General features: G+C 40.1%; 1 long non-coding RNA gene across 1 annotated transcript in view; it reads left to right on the top strand.

Annotated features, from left to right (window-relative positions):
• The window catches only part of LOC114906269, a 199980-nt gene continuing 179313 nt past the window's right edge, over positions 1-20667 (top strand). Inside the window, exons 1-2 of the long non-coding RNA XR_003796412.1 lie at positions 1-172; positions 6381-6461. This is a non-coding gene — a long non-coding RNA (uncharacterized LOC114906269). The remainder of the gene's footprint in view (positions 173-6380; positions 6462-20667) is intronic.

Raw genomic sequence — 20667 nt, 5'->3', positions numbered from 1 at the left:
CGCTGAAGGAACAGGCCGGCAGAGACTGCGCATGCGGAGAAGGCCTCCCGCCTCCGCGAGCCCGCGCAGGCTCAGACCCCGAGCCGAGGAGCGGGGCAGGGCAGCCAGGAGGGAGTAGGAGAGCCTGGATGGAGGCCGGGTCGAAGGTCAGGGCCTTTTCGTGGCCGCCGTGGTACGTGAGTTTCTGCTTTGTACACAATGGGGTTTTACATTTGCAGGGTTGTCTGCATCTGGTTTATTGCTATCCCCGGAAAGCAGTCAGGTTTCTGCATTTGGACGCCCCACCAGGCCTTCTCAGATGGAAGTGGCCCAGTAGTCATGTCCTTGGAACAAGCAGGCCTTGTCTGTGCCAGTAACAGACTGTGGCAGGTGGCCGGAGATACAGCTGGAGGGATGGTCAGGAACCCGGGAACTCAGACAGACACTCCCAGTCCTTGCCAACGCGGGAGCTCCATGTTTTAGATTTCCTCACATTTTGAAATGATGAAGCCGAATGACAAGAAGTTTCTGTATGAAGGTACCATTGTTCCTGCACATAAAATGTATAACAGATAACAGAAAAAAAATGTTTAAAGTCCGTGAGACTCATTTTTCCCACCCTAACAAGTACAGACCACCTCACACTAAAAGAGAACTGTTTCAGGGTCAAAAAATACAGTTCAAAAACAATTCAGAAGTTGCTCAAAAAGCTAAACATAAAGTTACCATATGACCCAGCGATTCCACTCCTAAGTATAGAACCAAAAGCAATGACAACTTGTCCACACAAAAGCCTGTCCATGAATGTTCATAGCACCATTTACCATAGCCAGAAACAACCCCAATGACCATCAATTATGAATGGATGAACATAATATAGTACATCCATACAATGGAAAATTATTTGGCCACAAAAAGGAATGCAGTACTGGTACATGCTTTAACATGTATGAACTTTGAAAATATGCTAAATGAAAGAAGCCAGACACAAAAGACCACATGTTGAACTGTCCATTTATAGGCAACGTCCAGGATAGATCCATAGAGACAGAAATAGATTAGTGGTTGCAGGGGGCGGCAGGAATGAGGAGTGACTGTTAGTAAGGGGGTTCTTTGGGGAGTGACAAAAGTGTTCTAGAATTAGACTGTGGTGACGGTTGCACAATTTTGTGAATATACTAAAAACCACTGAATTGGACACTTTAAAAGGGTGAATTTTATGGCATGTGAATTATATCCCAATAAAAAAGTAATGTACTCTCCACCCAGATTTCCTGTGGATGGTTTGTAGAGGAACACACAGTACAGATTCTGTGGGAGATTTCACTTGATTCCTGAGAGAGTCTGCAGTCAAAACAGCAGCACTGTCACAGGCTAACTCAGTTGTGGATGATGTTAAGGATACCTTTTGTGAAAGAGTGAAAAACAGTCAATAAAGCTTGAGGAAAGCCTGCCAAGGTCGGTTGCAGGAGTAATTATTACCGCCAATGGGTTGTACATGGTCCCAGGTCAGTGAGGTCATTGTATAAACAGGACACAAATATGAGGAAGAGGAGAACTTGCTTAAGGTAATGATCAACCATAACAAAGAAGTATGTGGACATAGGAGTAGAGAAGAATATGGGTGCAGGTGAAACAAGGATTAGGGAACAGATTGGCAAGGTTTCTCTTATAAAGGAAGACCTTGCACAATGATTCTCTACTCTGGTTGCTCATTTGCATCACCTGGAGAACTTAAAACAATGACAACAACAAGAACAAAGCTCTGACTGCCTGTGCCCAATCCCAGGTAGCCTGAGTCATTTGGTCCAGAGTGAGGGCTCAGCAGTTTTTAAAGTTCTTCAGGTGATCCTAATAGGAATCAAGAGTGGAGGGATGCTGTCCCTACTGCAGTGAGCTCAAACCCAACTTCAGAAAGGAGCTTTCTCCTTCATTTTTACAGTCCCTGGGCAGCAGCCAAAGAAGGATACTGAAGATTTCAAACCCAGTGAGTACTCTTAGCCAAAAAAAAGTTCTTGCCCATGCATAATTACTCTGTAAAGGGGTCAGAAATCTCCATTTTCAACCCAACAGGGGCACTGCTGAGCATCATAGATAATTTCATGAGTTAATATATGATATTCACAGATGGTGCCCATCAGCTCAAGTAACTCACCATTTCACAGTTTGGAGCTTTTTGGGGTCCAGATTCTTGAAAACTTGGACTGTTCTAGCAAAAATAAGTTATTTAAATGTAAAGATAAATATGAATAGTCAGCAATGTAATTAATGGGTAAATTACCATAGTTCATAGCTGGATCCTTGCTATTCAAATTGTGGTCTGTGATAGAATAGGGTGACAAACCATGCCAGTTTTCCCAGGACTGAGGGGTTTCCTTTAACTCTGGATTTTTATTGCTAAAAGCAAAACCAGTCAGCCACCCTATCAGTGAACTAGCAGCACTGATATCAGCTGGGAGAGTTTACTGAAAATGCAGAACCTCAGGCCTCACTGCAAGCCCATGTTAACAAGGTCCCCAGGGGATTCAGATGCACAGTAATGTCTGTCAGTTTGTCATGGATTGAATTGTGTCCTCCAAAATGAGATGTTGAAGTCCTAACCCTATTGCCTCAGAATGTGACCTTATTTGGAAGTAGTGTTGTTGCAGATGTAATTATTTAAGTTAAGAGGAGGTCATCCTGGAATAGGGTAAGCCCTTAATCCAATATAACTGGTATCCTTGAAAGAAGAAGAGACCCAGGAAGAGGGCCATGTGAAGACACAGAGACAAACAGGGTAAATGCCATGTGACTGATTGAAATGATGCAGCTGCAAGCCAAAAGCGCCAAGGATTGACTGTCAGCACTAGAAGTTAGGAAGAGGCAAGCAAGAATTCTACTTAGTCTCAGAGGAAGCATGGCCCTACTGACAATTTGATTTCAGACTTCTGGCCTTCAGAACTGTGAGAAAATAAATTTTTTAAGTTATTTTAAGCCACCCATTTGGGGGTATTTTGTTACAGCAGCCACAGGAAACTAATACATGTCTAAGATTCACTGATCTCCAGTTCCTCAAAATATGACCACAGCTACCATATCACCTAGCACTGTTAGGTGTGACAAAATTGAAAGCAGGTGTTCTAACAAAAACGTGTACATGAGTGTTCACAGTAGCACTAATCACAACAGCTGAAGGGTGGAAACAAACAAATGTCTATCAACTAAGGAATGGGTAAACAAACTATGGTAAATCCATACAATGGAATATTATTCAGTCATAAAAAGGAATGAAGTACTAACACATGCTACCATATGGATGAATCTTTTTTTTCTTTTTTTAAATTTATTTTTGGCTGCGTTGGGTCTTTGTTGCCGCGCATGGGCTTTCTCCAGTCGCGGTGAGTGGGGGCTACTCTTTGTTGCAGTGCGCAGGCTTCTCATTGCGGTGGCTTCTCTTGTTGCAGAGCATGGGCTCTAGGTGGCCGAGCTTCAGGAGTTGTGGCTCCCAGGCTCTGGAGCGCAGGCTCAGTAGTTGTGGCACACAGGCTTAGTTGCTCCGCGGCATGTGGGATCTTCCCAGAACAGGGCTCAAACCCGTGTCCCCCGCATTGGCAGGCGGATTCTTAACCACTGCGCCACTGGGGAAGCCATATGGATGAATCTTGGAAACTTTATACTGAGTGAAAGAAGCCATACAAATACCACATATTGTATTATTCCATTTTTGTGAACTATCCAGAACAGGCAAATCCACAGAGACAGAAAGCAAATTAATGGTCGCCTGGGGCTGGGGGAGGAGGGAATGGGAAGTGACTGCTTAATAGGTCCAGTGTTTCCTGTTGAGCTGATGAAAAAGTTCTGCAGCTAGAGAGTGATGATGGTTGTACGACATTGTGAATGCACTTAATGCCTCTGAATTGTACACTTTTAAATGGTTAAAAATAGTAAATTTTATGTTAGGTATATTTTATCACATACACAAATAACATATAACCACAGCAAGTCCAAAGGCCCTGTGGCCTGAAGGAATGATATATTTGAGGAGCTGACAAAAGGTCAGCAAGGCTCAATAGCAGGAGCAGAGATGGTGTACAGGAGGCCAGAGAGAGGTCAGCCCATCCAGGTCCTGTTAGATGATGATAAGAATTTTAATATTTTGCTTAAAAACGAGGAGCTTTTGATATTTATTTGTCTTAAATGAAGCAAGTACTTGGAGGAGAACCAGACTGCCACCAAAGCACCTACGTGGTCCCTACTCCTCCTGTCACCCCCTCAATCTGTTGTTCCCACAGCAACCAGAGTGATCTTGTTCAAACACAAACCATATCATGTCACCCTCTCACTTAAACCCCTCCAGTGGCTTCCCGTCATTGCCCAAAGAATCAGATTTCGAGTCTTTTCCCTGACTTAGAAAGCATACATGAGCTGACTCCAACTTCCTCTCCCATGACTCCCCCTGTACCCCTGTGCTTCAGCTGCTCTGGCCTTCTTTCAGCTCTTCAATCAGACTTCATTTTGCCTGAAAGCCTTCATATTAGCTGGTCCTATCTTTAGAATGCTTTGCCCCTTAAACTCTGAATGGCTGGTCCCTCACTTCCTGTCATTTAGATCTCAGTATAGATGTCACCTCCTCGGAAAGACCATTTCAGATGAAAATAGCCACCCAGTCGAAAATAACCACCTAGTCACTATATATTCTAATTCTCTGCATCACACTTATCTAACATTTTCTTATTTGTGTGCTTGTTTTGTTGTCCTCCTCTCCAAACAGGCAGGTAGTTTTGTCTGTCTTGTTCACTGTTGTATCCCCAGTACCTAGATACAATAGCAACTCAAAAAATGTTGAACAGGGCTTCCCTGGTGGCGCAGTGGTTGGGAGTCCGCCTGCCGATGCAGGGGGCATGGGTTCGTGCCCTGGTCCGGGAGGATCCCGCATGCCGTGGAGCGGCTAGGCCCGTGAGCCACAACTACTGAGCCTGCGTGTCTGGAGCCCGTGCTCCGCAACGGGAGAGGCCGCAACAGTGAGAGGCCCGCACACCGTGATGAGGACTGGTCCCCGCTCGCTGCAGCTGGAGAAAGCCCTTGCACAGAAACGAAGACCCAACACAGCCAAAAATAAATATAAAATAAATAAATTAATTTAAAAAATGTTGAACAGATGGATGGTACATAGTAGTCATTCAATAGATGATTGTTGCCTGATTGAAGAAGGATGTGGTATTTGAAATGGACTTTGAAATATGTATAAGATAATGGTGGTCTTTGAGCAATGGAGAAGGAGATCATTATGGGCTACGGAACAGCATGAACAAAGGCAGAAAGCTAACTCAGATGAGTGGTGAGGTGCACTAGAAGACCCAGAGTAGGAAAGGATGCAGAAATGTAGGTTGGAGGAGGGCCTTACTCAGGCCAAGTTTGACTCTCTTGTTTAGTAGGGGAGTGATGTGATCTGACCCATGTTTTTACCAAAGTAATTTGGGAAGCAGTATGCAGGATTAGAGGTTGCAGAAGAGAGAGACTAGAAACAGGAAAAGAGTTAGGAGGTAATTGCAATAACCTAATTGGGAGTTGATGAGGGCTGGGCCTTGGGAAGTGGAAGTGGGGCTGGAGGAGGGGCCGAGGCAGTGCATCTCAACTCTGGCTGCATTAAAATCTACTGGGGAGCATTTAGACTTGTGGATGCCTGGGCTCCATCCCCCAGAGATTCCGGTTAACTCGGTCTCTGGTGGGGCCCCAGCAATCAGTATTTTTAAAAGCTCCCTATATGCTCTAGCTGGGATTGAAATCCCTGGGACAGATAAAAGAAACTGTTCAGAAATAGAATAGACAGCCTTCAGGACTAAGTGGATTTGGGTAATGAAGGAAAAGGAGGAATTGAATATGACTTACTTCTAGTCTGAGTAAACTTGGAGGACAGCTTTTAAAATGCATAATCTCAATATATGGTACATCTAAACAAGGGACTAGTTTACGGTTATTAGCAGGTATGTATATGAAGAACTTTTTTAGTCACAAAAGGACATTTTTGTTATAATATTAAGGAAAAATAATACAATAGAAAATTTTATATGCACTATGACCTGAACTATTTAAGAACATATAGAAAAGAAATTGGAAGAAAATGTGTATAAAATGTTCACACTGGTAGCTCAGGGGTGGGGGTGGGGTTATAGGTGATTTTATTTCCCATTTTTTATATATACTCTATTTTCCCAAATTTCTAAATGATCATATATAACATTTATAATAAAAGAGGATATTTTATAAAGGAAGCCCTCTACACAAAAGATTAAAATATTAAAGTTTTTAGGGCTTAAGGGGGGAAAATCTTGAACTGTTTTGAGAATTTGCTTAAGTGAACTTTGAGCATATGTCCATTCATCTAAATTTCTGTATTTATTAATATATCTGTGTGTTTCCAGGGATCCCTACCTGAACACTGCAAGTGACTTTTACCCTGGGATTCAGAAATGTCTACAGGACTGAGACTGGACCTGCTAAAGGTATGTTTGCAAAAGCCACTCAGGAAAGCACTCAACCAAAGAAACGAGAGAACTAAGGTTTGCAGATTTGGTCTAAGGAGCCTTGGTATAAGTATCAGAGAATTAGGGTTGTTCTGAGGACAGCTCGATATATATTATACATGGAATGAATGATGCAGGCCCTCGTGTTTCCTCATTAGGGATTTATCCCTGAGCCTTGGGGGAAAGCTGATGTTTAAAAAAAAAGCTAGATTAGAAAAAAGATTTCATAGAGATATTGGGAGCATAAAGTCTTACAGCCAATATAGCCTGCTTAACAAAAAATTTCAGGGACAAAGGGTACTGTTCTCATTTCAACAGAATGACAGCTGAATGTCTTAGAACATGGAGTGGAAACATAAGCATCTCAGACAACTTCCCCAGACAGCACAAATTAAAAGGAAGGAAAAGGCCAATGCCACTCTGTAACAGGACTACACTTGTGAGACTATAGTGGCAGGTCTAAGTGATAGCTAGGAAGACCAGAGTTTTAAATACAAGTGCTACCTCCCTTCCCACTGGGGACTTTCTGAACATGTTGGGAGGAATTTGAGAGGGATTGAAGTTCTTCAATTTTGGTGTGGTTTTTTTTGACCCGGCAATTCCTCCTCTATGACTTTTCCTTACAAAAATAAATAAATGTACAACATGTATTTATAAGATTACTAATTGCAAAATTCATTATTGGAATAGTGAAAGATGGAAACAATACAAATGTTCATCAAAAGTGTTTTGCCATTTAGTCATTCATTCTACAAAATTTTTGAACACCTGCTATTTGCCAGGTGCTTGTCTAAGCATTGGAGATACAGCTGTGACCAAACCAAACCAGGTCCCTATCCTCAGGGAGCTTGCACTCTTCTGGGGAAGACAAACAATAAAATAAATTTTAGCGTATCCATACTATAGAATGCTATGATGTAGGTATATGTTATATGTTAGGTATATTTATATGTTATGTATATGTTAGGTATATTTATAATAAATTAACACAAACGGTCTATCAAGATATATATATATATATATACACATATATATATATAATATATAGTTTTTACTTATAAAAACAAGTTACAGAAGAGAATTATAATATTCTTCTGTGACTATAATAATAAAATAGATCATTCATAGGAAAACATCAGGATGAAAGATACATGACAAGCTTTGAATGATGGAATTTCACCTCTGAAAATGCTCATTTGATTTTTTTTACAAGCAGTATTACATTTATAATAAAAATAAGTTATTAGAAAGAAACACTATAGAAGCTAACCCTAGAAATGCTTTTTGAAAAATTGTTATTGGGATTTTATATGTATCCTGTGGCTGTTGAACATAGGGAAATTCAGGTAAGACTTTTGTATATATGGGGGTACAAAAATTATAATTATGACTTCAGGATAATTCCTTTTGACCTCAACCAAATGGAAATGCAATGTGAAGAAAATAATTTTTGAGGTAAACTATGTCATTAAAGCTCCACGTGGATAGAACAGTGTTGTTCCCGTCATGATGACACACATCTACTTTTGGAGGGACAGAGCAGAGCTATTTAGAGCTGTTCTGTTTTACATATCATTTGTTTACTGCTGAGCTCAAGGACGCATCCCTTTTTAAATGCCTTTTTTAGCAATTAAATAACATTGTCCATTGGGTTCAGAAACTGTCCCATTGATGGCTTTGCTTTCTACATTTATGTTGTATTTCCAGAGAAATAATCTAAATATCCAGCAACAGGGGATTAGTTAAATAAATGATGTTATTGTGCAGTCACTTTTCAATTGACTCTCAGCTATACTTTCCATGCTCTTCTCTGTATCACAGGTGGTTAGAAACCAGTCAACTACATTTTCCATATTCCCTTTCAGCTTGCATCACATGAGGTTTGCTACTGGGAGGCACTGGTGGGGAGACTATAAGGTGGAAAAGAGAGTAGCCTTTTTGTCTGTCTCTAGGGGTCCTTCCAATAGCAATAGAGGCAGCAGCAATGACTACAGGCAACTATTTGTTCCCAAAACATCTGTGGCAGTTTTAACAGATTAATAAGGCTATGGACTCCTGGGTTTCTACTCAGTGGTAGTAGAGGCAGCAGTAGTACCTCTCACAGATCAGCATCGAGTGTCACAAGTGCAATGGCCCACATATGGGCTCCAGCCCCAGGAGTGGTGGCAGCTTTCAGGTTTCTAGGTAAGACACACTGTGATCAATTGTTTGCAGAACTGGCCAGAATTCTTTCTCTCCCTGTTTCAACGCCCCTTTGCAATGTGACTTTGCAGTTTTTCACATAAAAAGTGGAATCTGTTTCTCTACTCTTGGAATCTGGGCTGACCTTGTTCCTTACTTTGAACAAGAGAAGGTAGACAAAATGGCACTGTGACCGTCCCAAGCCTAGGTCCCAAGAGGACTCTCGGGCTTCTTCTCATTCTCTTGGAGCCACGTGACTGCCATGGAATAAGCCCACACTGGCCTGCTAGAGAGTGAGAAACCATGTGGGTCTGAGTCTAGCCAGTCCTCTTGTCCCAGCTGAGGTCCCCAAACATGTAAAGGAGCCCAGCCAAGATCAGCAAAGCCAACCCACAACCAACTGTAGATGCATGAGGGCCCTCAACTGAGACCAGAGACATACCTAGATGAATCCAGCCTAAATTGTTAACCACAGAATTTTTTCTTAAGTAAATTCTGGTTTTACAGGAGTCAGTTTGAAGTGGTTTGTTACATAGTGATAGCTAACTAATATATACCTCTCTTTTTTTTTTTTAGCATGTTTTATAACTTTGTAGCAAGTTACTAGCATTAAGTCTGTTCCTGCATTAAATGTATAGAGTGGTTTCTGTTTGCCTGCTGGATACTGACTGTTACAAATGCTATGTCCATAGAATGGGATTCTATCAGATTAATGTTCAAGTAGAATACTTTGACATAGGGAAATTCCCATAGTATGTTTTTAAGTGAAAAAATGAAATTATAAAAAGTACATGTAGTATGATGCCAATTTGGATATATATACACACACACACATAAATAGTGATAATTATTACCTCATGATCTGATATCTGATCACTTTGTGATTTTTTTCCTTTACTCTTTACATTTTCTACATTTACTAAATGCTTTGTGAAAGCATGTATTTCCTTTATCATTAGAAAAAATTTTATTTGTTTTATTTTAATTTATTTTATTGAACTATAGTTGATTTACAATGTTGTGTTAATTTCTGCTGTACAGAAGAGTGATTCAGTTAAATATATATATATATATATATACACATGCACACATTCTTTTTCATATTCTTTTCCATTATGGTTCATCACAGGATATTGAATATAGTTACCTGTGCTGTACAGTAGGCCCTTGTTGTTTATCCATTCTGTCTATAATAGTTTGCATCTGCTAACCCCAAACTCCCAGTCCATCCCTCCTCCACCCCCCCTCCCCCTTGGCAACCACAAGTCTGTTCTCTATGTCTCTGAGTCTGTTTCTGTTTTGTAGATAAGTTCATTTGTGTCATGTTTTAGATTCCATATATAAGTGATGTCATATGGTATTTGTCCTTCTCTTTCTGACTTACTTCACTTCATTTAGTATGATAATCTCTAGGTCAGTCCATGTTGCTGCAAATGGCATTATTTCATTCTTTTTTATGGCTGAGTAGTATTCCATTGTATATATGTACATCTTTATCCATTCATCTGTCAATGTATATTTAGGTTGTTTCCATGTCTTGACTATTGTGAATAGTGCTGCTATGAACATAAGGGTGCATATATCTTTTTGAATTATAGTTTTGTCTGGATATATGCCCAGGAGTGGGATTGCTAGATCATATGGCAACTCTACTTTTAGTTTTCTGAGGAACCTCCATACTGTTTTCCATAGTGGCTGCACCAATTTACATTCCCACCAACAGTGTAGGAGGGTTCTCTTTTCTCCATACCCTCTCCAGCATTTGTTATTTGTAGATTTTTTTAAATGATGGCCATTCTGACTGGTGTGAGGTGCTACCTCATTGTAGTTTTGATTTGCATTTCTCTATTAGCAATGTTGAGCATCTTTTCATGTGCCTGTTGGCCATCTGTATGTCTTCTTTGGAAACATATCTATTTAGGTCTTCTGCCCAGAAAAAATTTTTATTTTAAATTGTTAATTTTTCAGGATATCTAGATTGATATTTGGTTTGGGGGAGCCATGATGCTTTCTGTAACTCCCTCTTTAGCAATGTATACAAAACGAGTGGGTTTTGTTTTTTGTGTTTTTTTAAAAAAAATAGGTGACAGGGGAACAGTGTCTTATATCTGCTACCAGTGTCCCAAGCTAGGTTGCAGTCACCCTTGTTGCCCTGTAATCCATAATCACACAGTAGCATATGAAGTGGGACATAAACCATATTTTTCTTTCTACTTTCTAAATCCTTCAAGTCACCTGACAACAAAGCTGCTGAAATATCTTCCTGACATGTATCCCCTACATGTGTCCAGCTCTAGATAATTCACTCAGCAGGTGTATAAATCTTTGATTACTCATAATCTTCTATTAAAAGGATGTTATGCTTTTATACTGACTTCACTACCTGTGTAAATGCTGTATTTATCCTGTGACATAAAAGATATAATTGATGGAAACATGACTCAGAAGCATTCAGCCAAAAGGTAATAGTTCCAGATATACAGGTTCTGTGCAGTTTTTTTAATTAGTTAATTAATTTGTTTATTTGGGGCTGCGTTGGGTCTTCCTTGCTGTGCACGGGCTTTCTCTAGTTGCGGCGAGCAGGGGCTACGCGTTGTGGTGCGCTGGCTTCTCATTGCAGTGGCTTCTCTTGTTGTGGAGCACGGGCTCTAGGGCACTCGAGCTCAGTAGTTGTGGCTCATTGGCTCTAGAGCGCAGGCTCAGTAGTTGTGGCACACGGGTTTAGTTGCTCCGCGGCATGTGGGATCTTCCCGGACCAGGGCTCGAACCCGTGTCCCCTGCATTGGCAGGTGGGTTCTTAACCACTGTGCCACCAGGGAAGTCCGTTTTTTAACCATTTTAGTCATTTATATCGTAATGTTTATTGACCCTATTTTTCAAACCCAAAGATTGATTAGTGTTCACTGACTTCAGTAGGAATATTCTCTACATAATGGTGACTAATGTATTTTAGGTAGATTCATTTATTAGAGAAGTATCTTTGTACTTTAATGAAACAATACATAAAAATGAGTATGTTGAAATTCCTTCTATTTACAGTGAAATGTACTTTAGATATTCAACCATGCAGATGTTAAATAACCGAGACCAGAGCCCTTATTTAAATGTATAAGTGGCTAAATTTAAGGTGAAGACTGGGCCAGCATGGCTGAAACAGAGTGGAACATTGAGCTGATTATCAATGAGTTAACCTCTAAATTCAGTCCATATGCATGACCCTGATCCTAAACTTCCTTTTGTTAGAACTATCCCCGTCAATGAGCTGATGACTGCCAATAATTGGGTTATATCATGATCATAATTAGAAACATTTATTGATCGACTGTTGGCATCAGGATTTGAACCCAAACAGTCGCATGTAGGTGCCCGCACTCTTGACAATGGGTTTTGAAGGCAGACTGACTGGGTTTCCTCCTGGCCTCTGCCACTTACCAGTCTTCACATCTGTAACATGGGGATGTCAGTAGTTACTACCTTATTGTCTTCACATGAAGCAATATATGTGAAGTGCTTGGAATAGTTATGGCATAGTGGGTGTTCAATAAATATTAGTCGTTAATGTAATAGCACTGTGCCAACTCCTAATTACAAAAGCTTAGATCTAAAAGGAGCCTCAAAGACGATTAAGTTCACTGTTTTTCAGCTGCAGGTCACAACTTGTTAGTGAACTGTGAGATCAATTTAAGGGCTCACTCCCAGCACTTAATAAACCAAATAAGAGTATAATCAAATAGAAATTATCAAAGTGCATTGCATGTAATAAGGGTAAGTGTTGTTTCATGAAACATTTGTTTTGGAGAGATAGCAGACATGATTGATGCTCTGCTCACATCACCTCAGGTCTCTTTTGCTGGTTCTGCCCATCCCTCAGTGTCTTTGTGCTTCTTTCCTAAAGAATCTTCTCTGTAGTTTTTCAGAAAACTTCCCTTCAGCTACTGGAGACATGGTAGCCCAATGTATTTGTATTATTTATCTGTTGTCGCATAATAAATTTTTCAACAACCTAGTGACTTAAAATGACAACATTTATTACCTTACACAATTTCTGAGGGTCAGGAATCCAGAAGTAACTTAGCTGGGTGTTCTAGCTTAGAGAGTATCATGAGATTTCAGTAAAGCTAATAGCTGGGGCTGCAGTCATCTCAAGGTTTGACGGGCTGGAGGATCTGCCTTCAGACTCACTCCTGTGGTTGTTGGCAGGCCTCAGTTCCTTGCTGGCTGTTGGCTGGGGGCCTCAGGTCCTTGTTATGAGAGTGCATGTCATGGACCTCTTTATAGGACTGCTCACAAAATGAGACCTTGCTTCCCACAGAGGCAGTGAAGAAAGAGAGAATCCAAGATGGAAGCCACAGTCTTTCATATCTTAATCTCAGAAGTGACATACCATTACTTCTGCTGTATTTCATTGGTTAGAGTGACCAACCATGGAACAGCGTAGGCAGGAAGGTGTGAATACTACAAGGCTGGGATCATTGGAGGCCACCTTTGGGGACTGGCTACCACAGGTACCATGAACTTAAATGCCTGGGAGGTTATATCCTGCTGGGGTGGCCTGTAACCAGTGATTGACTAGGGATGAAATATGAAAGCCCAGCTTTCTTGTCTCAAAGCGAGTCAGTCTCTGGTGTATCTTATGTTCCAGAGCTTCCCATGGGATCAGGCTGAGGCTGAGACTTCACCTGAAATTTGATCCTTGGTTGATTTCTGCACCTTTCCTGCTCTGCCACCTCTATTCCCATACCACTTTCTCCCGAAAACATCCTTGATAAATCATTTGCAATCAAATCCTTACCTCAGGGTCTGCTTCTGGGAAACCCAACCTAGGGCAAGGTGGTGTGTATGTGTGTGTACTGGGTCAATATAAAACATTTCTTATCGTAAGTCATGGTTAAAAATGTTGAATTTTTTAAAAAATAGTTTAATCTATATCCATTCCTTCATTTTACAACTTAGTAAACTGCAGCCCAGGCAGGTAAAGTGATTAACGCAATACTACCCAACCCTTAGTGGGTTTGATGAGTCCTTGGTTTTATTTTGACTTCCTGTGCTTAGCCTCTGCTTATAAAATCACTTCCATTGGATTGAACTTCAGCTCTGCCACTTGATAATTGTGTGACTAAAGTCAATTCAGTCCTTCTGGGCTTTAGTCCCCTGATCTGTAACATGAGGATAATAACTGCTCTGAGTAGAAGGAAAAGGTTGGATCAAAATGAAATCAAATTCAGGCTTCACCACTCACTGGCTTTCCCCGCCCCCCCCCCAGTTTTTTTTATTGTAATAAAATACACATAACAGAAAACGTACCACCTTAACCATTTAAGTACAATTCAGTGGTATTAGGCACACTCATATTGTTGTGCAACTATCACCACCATCCATCTACAGAACTCTTCATCTTGCAAAACTAAAAACTCTATACCCATTAAACAATAATCCCCCATCCCCCCTCGCCCTAGCCCCTGGGAACCACCATTCTACTTCCCGTCTCTGTGATTTACCACTCACTGGCTTTTTGTCCTTAAGCAAACAGTGCGTTTTCATTCCCCTCATCTTGGATGGAAAGAGACTAATAGTTTCTAGTGTACAGTTTATCAAAATACCTGGTTTTTATAACCAACGGCAGCTGCAATTATTATCATGTACATGGAAGTGCTTTGTAAACTGTAAAGCACCATAAATATGTGAGTCATTATGGTTATTGTTATAACACTACACATTAATAGGACCCCAAATTCTGCTTATTCTTATAGGGTTATATATCAAAGCATTATAAATTTTTGATCAACCTCATGTCATTATTTTAAAGCAAACTATGTTAATAGTATCACCAAGCTTGTTTTCCTCTGGAAAAAAATCAATTTTTCTTTATGGGAAAATTATCTGAAAAATCTTTTTCTAAATGAGTGATTTTGTATTTTAAGTAATTTTTAGTTATGTGGAAAAGCATACGAAAGATAAATTGTAAATATGTGAGGTGTTTTAGTTCTTTGTATCTCTGGTAATATTTCTGAGAGTAAGGGAGAATTTGATAATGTTTAGCTTCCAGGGACACTTCTTCTTTGACTAAAGAAGTGGAGTGATTTAACAGTGTGTATTAACATGAGCTTATATCTCCATTTGGAGCTACCACAACTCTGTCCTGATGGATCAAATATTTCAAAATTTTAAGGAGGAACAGTTAAATGGATCATATAAACAGAAATTTTAGCAGAAACCAGGAGAAAAGATGTTTTAAAATGTAATAACTTGAGGCCTATATTTAGAAAAGAACCTATTTGCACTTGGGTTTGCCTGTCTGCAAATTAGAAGAATGAATTTGCCTACACAGGGAAAAAATAAAGCCTGATTCCGGCTGAGGGTCTGTAAAACTAGTTTTTGGTTTTGGGAGTTTTGTTTGTTTGTTGTTTTTTAGTTAAAAAACAACTGAGTTCATTGAAAACTACGGCCTTCTCTGTAAAGAAACAAGCACCCGTGTACATTTCTGGTGGAAAATAGTAAATATATCTCTTATGAAAGGCAATTTGGCAGTATTCATCAAAATTACACATGCAGTTTGGACCCGGGAATTCTTCTGGACATGTACATGTGTGCACGTACATGTCACTTATTCTGTCAAGTGTTTCTTTTGTAGCTGAATAGATTATATAGATAATACAGGGTCTCTAAGAAGACCTAAGGAGACTTGGAAAACTTTTTCAGACATCAAAATGAACATTTATCTACCAAATGTGTACACACACATATATAAGAAAATTTATATGCAAGGTTGTTCATTGTAGTTTTTTTTTAAACTTTGATAATAGATAAAAATTTGGAGGCCACCCAATGTCCATCAACTTAGGATTGGTTTAAGAAATTATGATACATCCACACAATAAAATGCTATGCAATTATGAAAAGATTGAGGCTGCTTTTTCTGTGCTGATGTGCTACAAACTCTAAAATATATTAAGTAAAAATGTCAAGATGTAATACAGTGCATATGCTAACTTTTATGTAAAAAGGGAGGAAATATTAATATTTATGTTCAAACACTGGTAGGATAAGCAAACAAAATACCCACTTTCTCAAAAGTAGAGATAAAATAATAAAATGCACATGTTCAGTCCTTCCCTCTGCATAAGAAAATGTACTAATAATTGAAAAAAATTGTTCTCAGCATTTGAACTTGTCTCTGAGAGGGTCAGGCATCAGTCTCCCAAACCCAGAGGTAGGTGTGAAGCTGAGTGGGCCCCTTGAAACCATTTATATGTCTTCAAAAAAGATGATGTGCTGAAGATTGAAAAACATTACTTTTGCAAGTCTTCAGGCACATGAATGTATTTGTAATGTACTGGTTTTTCTTCTCCTTTGGGGACTCAGACAAAACTGAGGCAGAAAGAGTTTCATTTTTATATCCTCTTATACAGTTTTACTCTTCACTAGCAGAATACAGAATTGAGCTTATCCGTAGCAGCTCATAAAATTATTCTGCACATCTCACCACTTAGGTTATCTGTTACCTTGTTTAGTAAACCACAATTGAACAGTTATTCTTGTCCTAATATTCCCTGCCTCACCTAGCACAGGGTCTCATTTAACAGATGCTCAGTAAATATTTGCTGAATTGAGCCACCTGCTTTATTTTACATTGATAAAATCATCCAGATGCAGATAAAATGACTTACATTTCAGTTGTGAAATTAAACTCCAGAACTGTGGCTTTCCTTTTGAAATAAGAAATGCTTATCTCAGAAAACCCTTAGTTTATCATTTTGGAAAATATGGTTTTATACTTTGATTTCCAATCCCTAGATAATTGAGGCAAAACGATTTTCAATGCTTCTGGAATTTAAACCAGTGGTAGAGACATGTATTAAATGTACTGATTTGTTTTTTCAGGATATATTTAGTCCTCTTGTATATTGTTTCTTTAATTTTTCTCCTGGTCCAAGTTGGTGGTCAAGATTAATTTACAGGGTTTCTAAAGTAACTAAATTATTGCCAGCTCTTGGACAACTGCAGTTGCCTTTTCAATTTCAAACCTTAGAAACAGAGCTCTACCAAAGCACACCTTCTCATTAATTCAGTTTGCTTCAAATTTGGTGCATTCCATGGACAAAACCATACAATTGGTGATAATTATACTATTGAATGCATAAAATCTAGATTCCAGACTGGGAGAAAGGTTATAGACTAGAAAAAATATTTGCAAATTATATATCTGATAAAAGTCTTATATACAGAATATATAAAGAAGTCTTACAGCTCAATAGCCAGGCAAATAATAAACTTAAAAACAAGGAAAAGATTTTAATAAATGTTTCACCAAAGAAGACATAAAACTGGCTAAGATGTACATGAAAAGATGCTCAATATCATTAGTCATTAGGGAAATGCAAATAAAAAATAAAATGAAATGCCACCTTACATCCACAAGAATGGCTACAATCAGAAAGACAGACACCCAGGCTTCCCTGGTGGCGCAGTGGTTGGGAGTCCGTCTGCCGATGCAGGGGACACAGGTTCGTGCCCTGGTCCATGAAGATCCCACGTGCCGCGGAGCGGCTGGGCCCGTGAGCCATGGCCACTGAGCCTGTGCGTCCAGAGCCTGTGCTCCGCAGCGGGAGAGGCCACAGCAGTGAGAGGCCCACGTGCCGCAAAAAAAAAAAAAAGAAAGAAAGAAAGACACTGCAAAGTGTTAGGGAAGATATGGAGAAATGGGAACTGGCAGATATGTAAAATGGTACAGCAACTTTGGAAAAAGTTTGGCAGTCTCTTGAAAAGGCAAACATGCATTTACCACATGACCCAGCAATTCTACTCCTGAGTATGTAGCCAAGAAAAATGAAAGCAGTGTTCACTAAAGGACTTATATGTGGATGTTTATAGCAACATTATTTATAGTAGTCAAAAACTGAAACAATCCAAATACCCATCAACTTAAGAGTAAATAAACAAATTGTGGCATATCTATACAATGGAATTTTATTCAGCAATAAAAAGGAACAAAGGACTGATACATACTACAACATGGATGAACCTCAAGAACTCTTTGCTAAGGGAAAGAAAACAGACACAGACTGCATGTTGTATGAGAACTGGCAAATCTATAAACATGGAAATTAGATAGTGGTTGCCTGGAGCTGGAAGTGAGAATCGAGATTGACTAAAAGTGGGTAGGAGGAATCTTTTTGGGGTGATAGAAATGTCCTAAAAGTGGATTTTGGTGATGGTTACAAACTATAAAGTTACGAAAAAGTATTTAATTGTACAGTTAAAACAATTAAATTTTATGATATAAAATTACATCTCAATAAAGCTGTTAAAAGTTTTTTTTTAATTTGGTTTACAAGGTATTCTGTTTGACATTTTATCCTGAATTTTTTTTCTTACTTAATTATCAAACTTAGATGTGAGGATGTGTTTGCATATCTATTTTTAATTAAGGAATATGTGTTCATTGAAGAAAATTCAGAAACTGTATACAAGAAGAAAAACCCTTCTATAATTTCTACACCTTAATCTAAACACTGTCAATATTTGGGTGTATACCGTTTGTAGAGGGCATCCATCATAGTCCTCCTATTCATGATTGCCCATTAGTTTTTGGATAGTCTTTCTTTTTTTTAATTGACATATAGTTGATTTACAATGTGTTAATTTCTGCTATACGGCAAAGTGATTTAGTTATATATATATATATATATGCATATATACACACACACATATACATTCTTTTTCATATTATCTTCCATTATGGTTTATCAGAGGATATTGAATATAGTTCCCTGTGCTATACAGTAGGACCTTGTTGTTTATCCATTCTATATTTAAGAGTTTGCATCTACTAACCCCAAACTCCCACTCCATCCCTCTCCCACACCCCCTTACCCTTTGGTAACCAAAAGTTTGTTTTCTATGTCTGTGGGTCTGTTTCTGTCGTAGATGAGTTCTTTTGTGTCATATTTTGGATTCCACATATAAGTGATATCATATGGTATTTGTCTTTCTCTTTCTGACTTCACTTAGTATGATAATCTCTAGGTCAGTCCATGTTGCTGCAAATGGCATTATTTCATTCTTTTTTTTCAAATAAATGTATTTATTTATATGGGTTTTTTTTTGGCTGTGTTGGGTGTTGGTTGCGGTGCGTGGGCGTGGCTTCTCATGTTGTGGAGCACGGGCTCTAGGTGCGCAGGCTTCAGTAGCTGTGGCACGCAGGCTCAGTAGTTGTGGCTCTCGGGCTGTAGCGTGCGGGCTCAGTAGTTGTGGTGCACAGGCTTAGTTGCTCCGGGGCATGTGGGATCTTACCGGACCAGGGCTCAAAACCATGTCCCCTGCATTGGCAGGCAGATTCTTAACCACTGCGCCACCAGGGAAGCCATATTTTGTTCTTTTTATGGCTGAGTAGTATTCCATTGTATATATGTACCATATCTTCTTTAGCCATTCATCTGTCAGTGGACATTTAGGTTGTTTCCATGTCTTGGCTATTGTAAATAGTGGTGCTGTGAACATGGGGGTGCATGTTGGATAGTCTTTCTGTAGTCGGAGAATGTGATGGTTTTAAAACCCATCTGAAAATTTATAGGTGAAATTTATAGGTGAGTCCTTTAATCAAACTATCAAAAATTAAATACAAGGAACAAATATTAAAAGCAGCAAGGGAAAAACAACAAATAACATACAAGGGAATCCCCATAAGGTTAACAGTTGATCTTTCAGCACAAGCTCTGCAAGCCAGAAGGGAGTGGCAGGACATATTTAAAGTGATGAAAGGGAAAAACCTACAACCAAGATTACTCCATCCAGCAAGGATCTCATTCAGATTTGATGGTGAAATTAAAACCTTTACAGACAAGCAAAAGCTCAGAGAATTCAGCACAACCAAACCAGCTTTACAACAAATGCTAAAGGAACTTCTCTAGACAGGAAACACAAGAGAGGGAAAAGGCCTACAATAACAAACCCAAAACAATTGAGAAAATGGGAATAGGAACACACATATCAATAATTACCTTAAATGTAAATGGATTAAATGCTCCCACCAAAAGACATAGACTGGCTGAATGGATCCAAAAACAAGACCCGTATATATGCGGTCTACAAGAGACCCACTTCAGACCTAGGGACACATACACACTGAAAGTGAGGGGATGGAAAAAGATATTCCATGCAAATGGAAACCAAAAGAAAGCTGGAGTAGCAATTCTCATATCAGACAAAATAGACTTTAAAATAAAAACTAGGGGGGACCTTGAAGATGGCGGAAGAGTAAGACGCGGAGATCTCCTTCCTCCCCACGGATACACCAGAAATACATCTACACGTGGAACAACTCCTACAGAACACCTACTGAAGGCTGGCAGAAGACCTCAGACCTCCCAAAAGGCAAGAAACTCCCCACGTACCTGGGTAGGACAAAAGAAAAAAGAAAAAACAGAGACAAAAGAATAAGGACGGCACCTGTGCCAGTGGGAGGGAGCTGTGAAGGAGGAAAAGTTTCCACACACTAGGAAGCCCCTCCGCGGGCGGAGACTGCGGGAGGCGGAGGGGGGGGCTTCGGGACCGCGGAGTAGTGCACAGCGACGGGTGCGGAGGGCAAAGCGGGGAGATTCCCGCACAGAGGATCGGTGCCGACCGGCACTCACCAGCCCAAGAGGCTTGTCTGCTCACCCGCCCGGGCGGGCGGGGCTGCGAGCTGAGGCTCGGGTTTCGGCTTTGGACGGAGCGCAGGGAGAGGAATGGGGTTGGCGGCTTGAACATAGCCTGAAGGGGTTAGTGCACCACGACTAGCCGGGAGGGAGTTCGGGGAAAAGCCTGCACCTGCCGAAGAGGCAAGAGACTTTTTCTTCCCTCTTTGTTTCCTGGTGCGCGAGGAGAGGGGATTAAGAGCGCTGCTTAAAGGAACTCCAGAGACGGGCGCGAGCCGCGGCTAAAAGCGCGAACCCCAGAGACGGGCGCGAGCCGCGGCTAAAAGCGCGAACCCCAGAGACGGGCGCGAGCCGCGGCTAAAAGCGCG

Source organism: Monodon monoceros, unplaced genomic scaffold (genome assembly GCF_005190385.1).
Source record: "Monodon monoceros isolate NGI ecotype Baffin Bay Population unplaced genomic scaffold, NGI_Narwhal_1 Super_Scaffold_22, whole genome shotgun sequence".
Classification (NCBI taxonomy): Eukaryota; Metazoa; Chordata; class Mammalia; order Artiodactyla; family Monodontidae; genus Monodon; species Monodon monoceros.
Note: the sequence above shows the minus strand (reverse complement) of the source record. Positions and strands in the feature narration are given on the sequence as shown.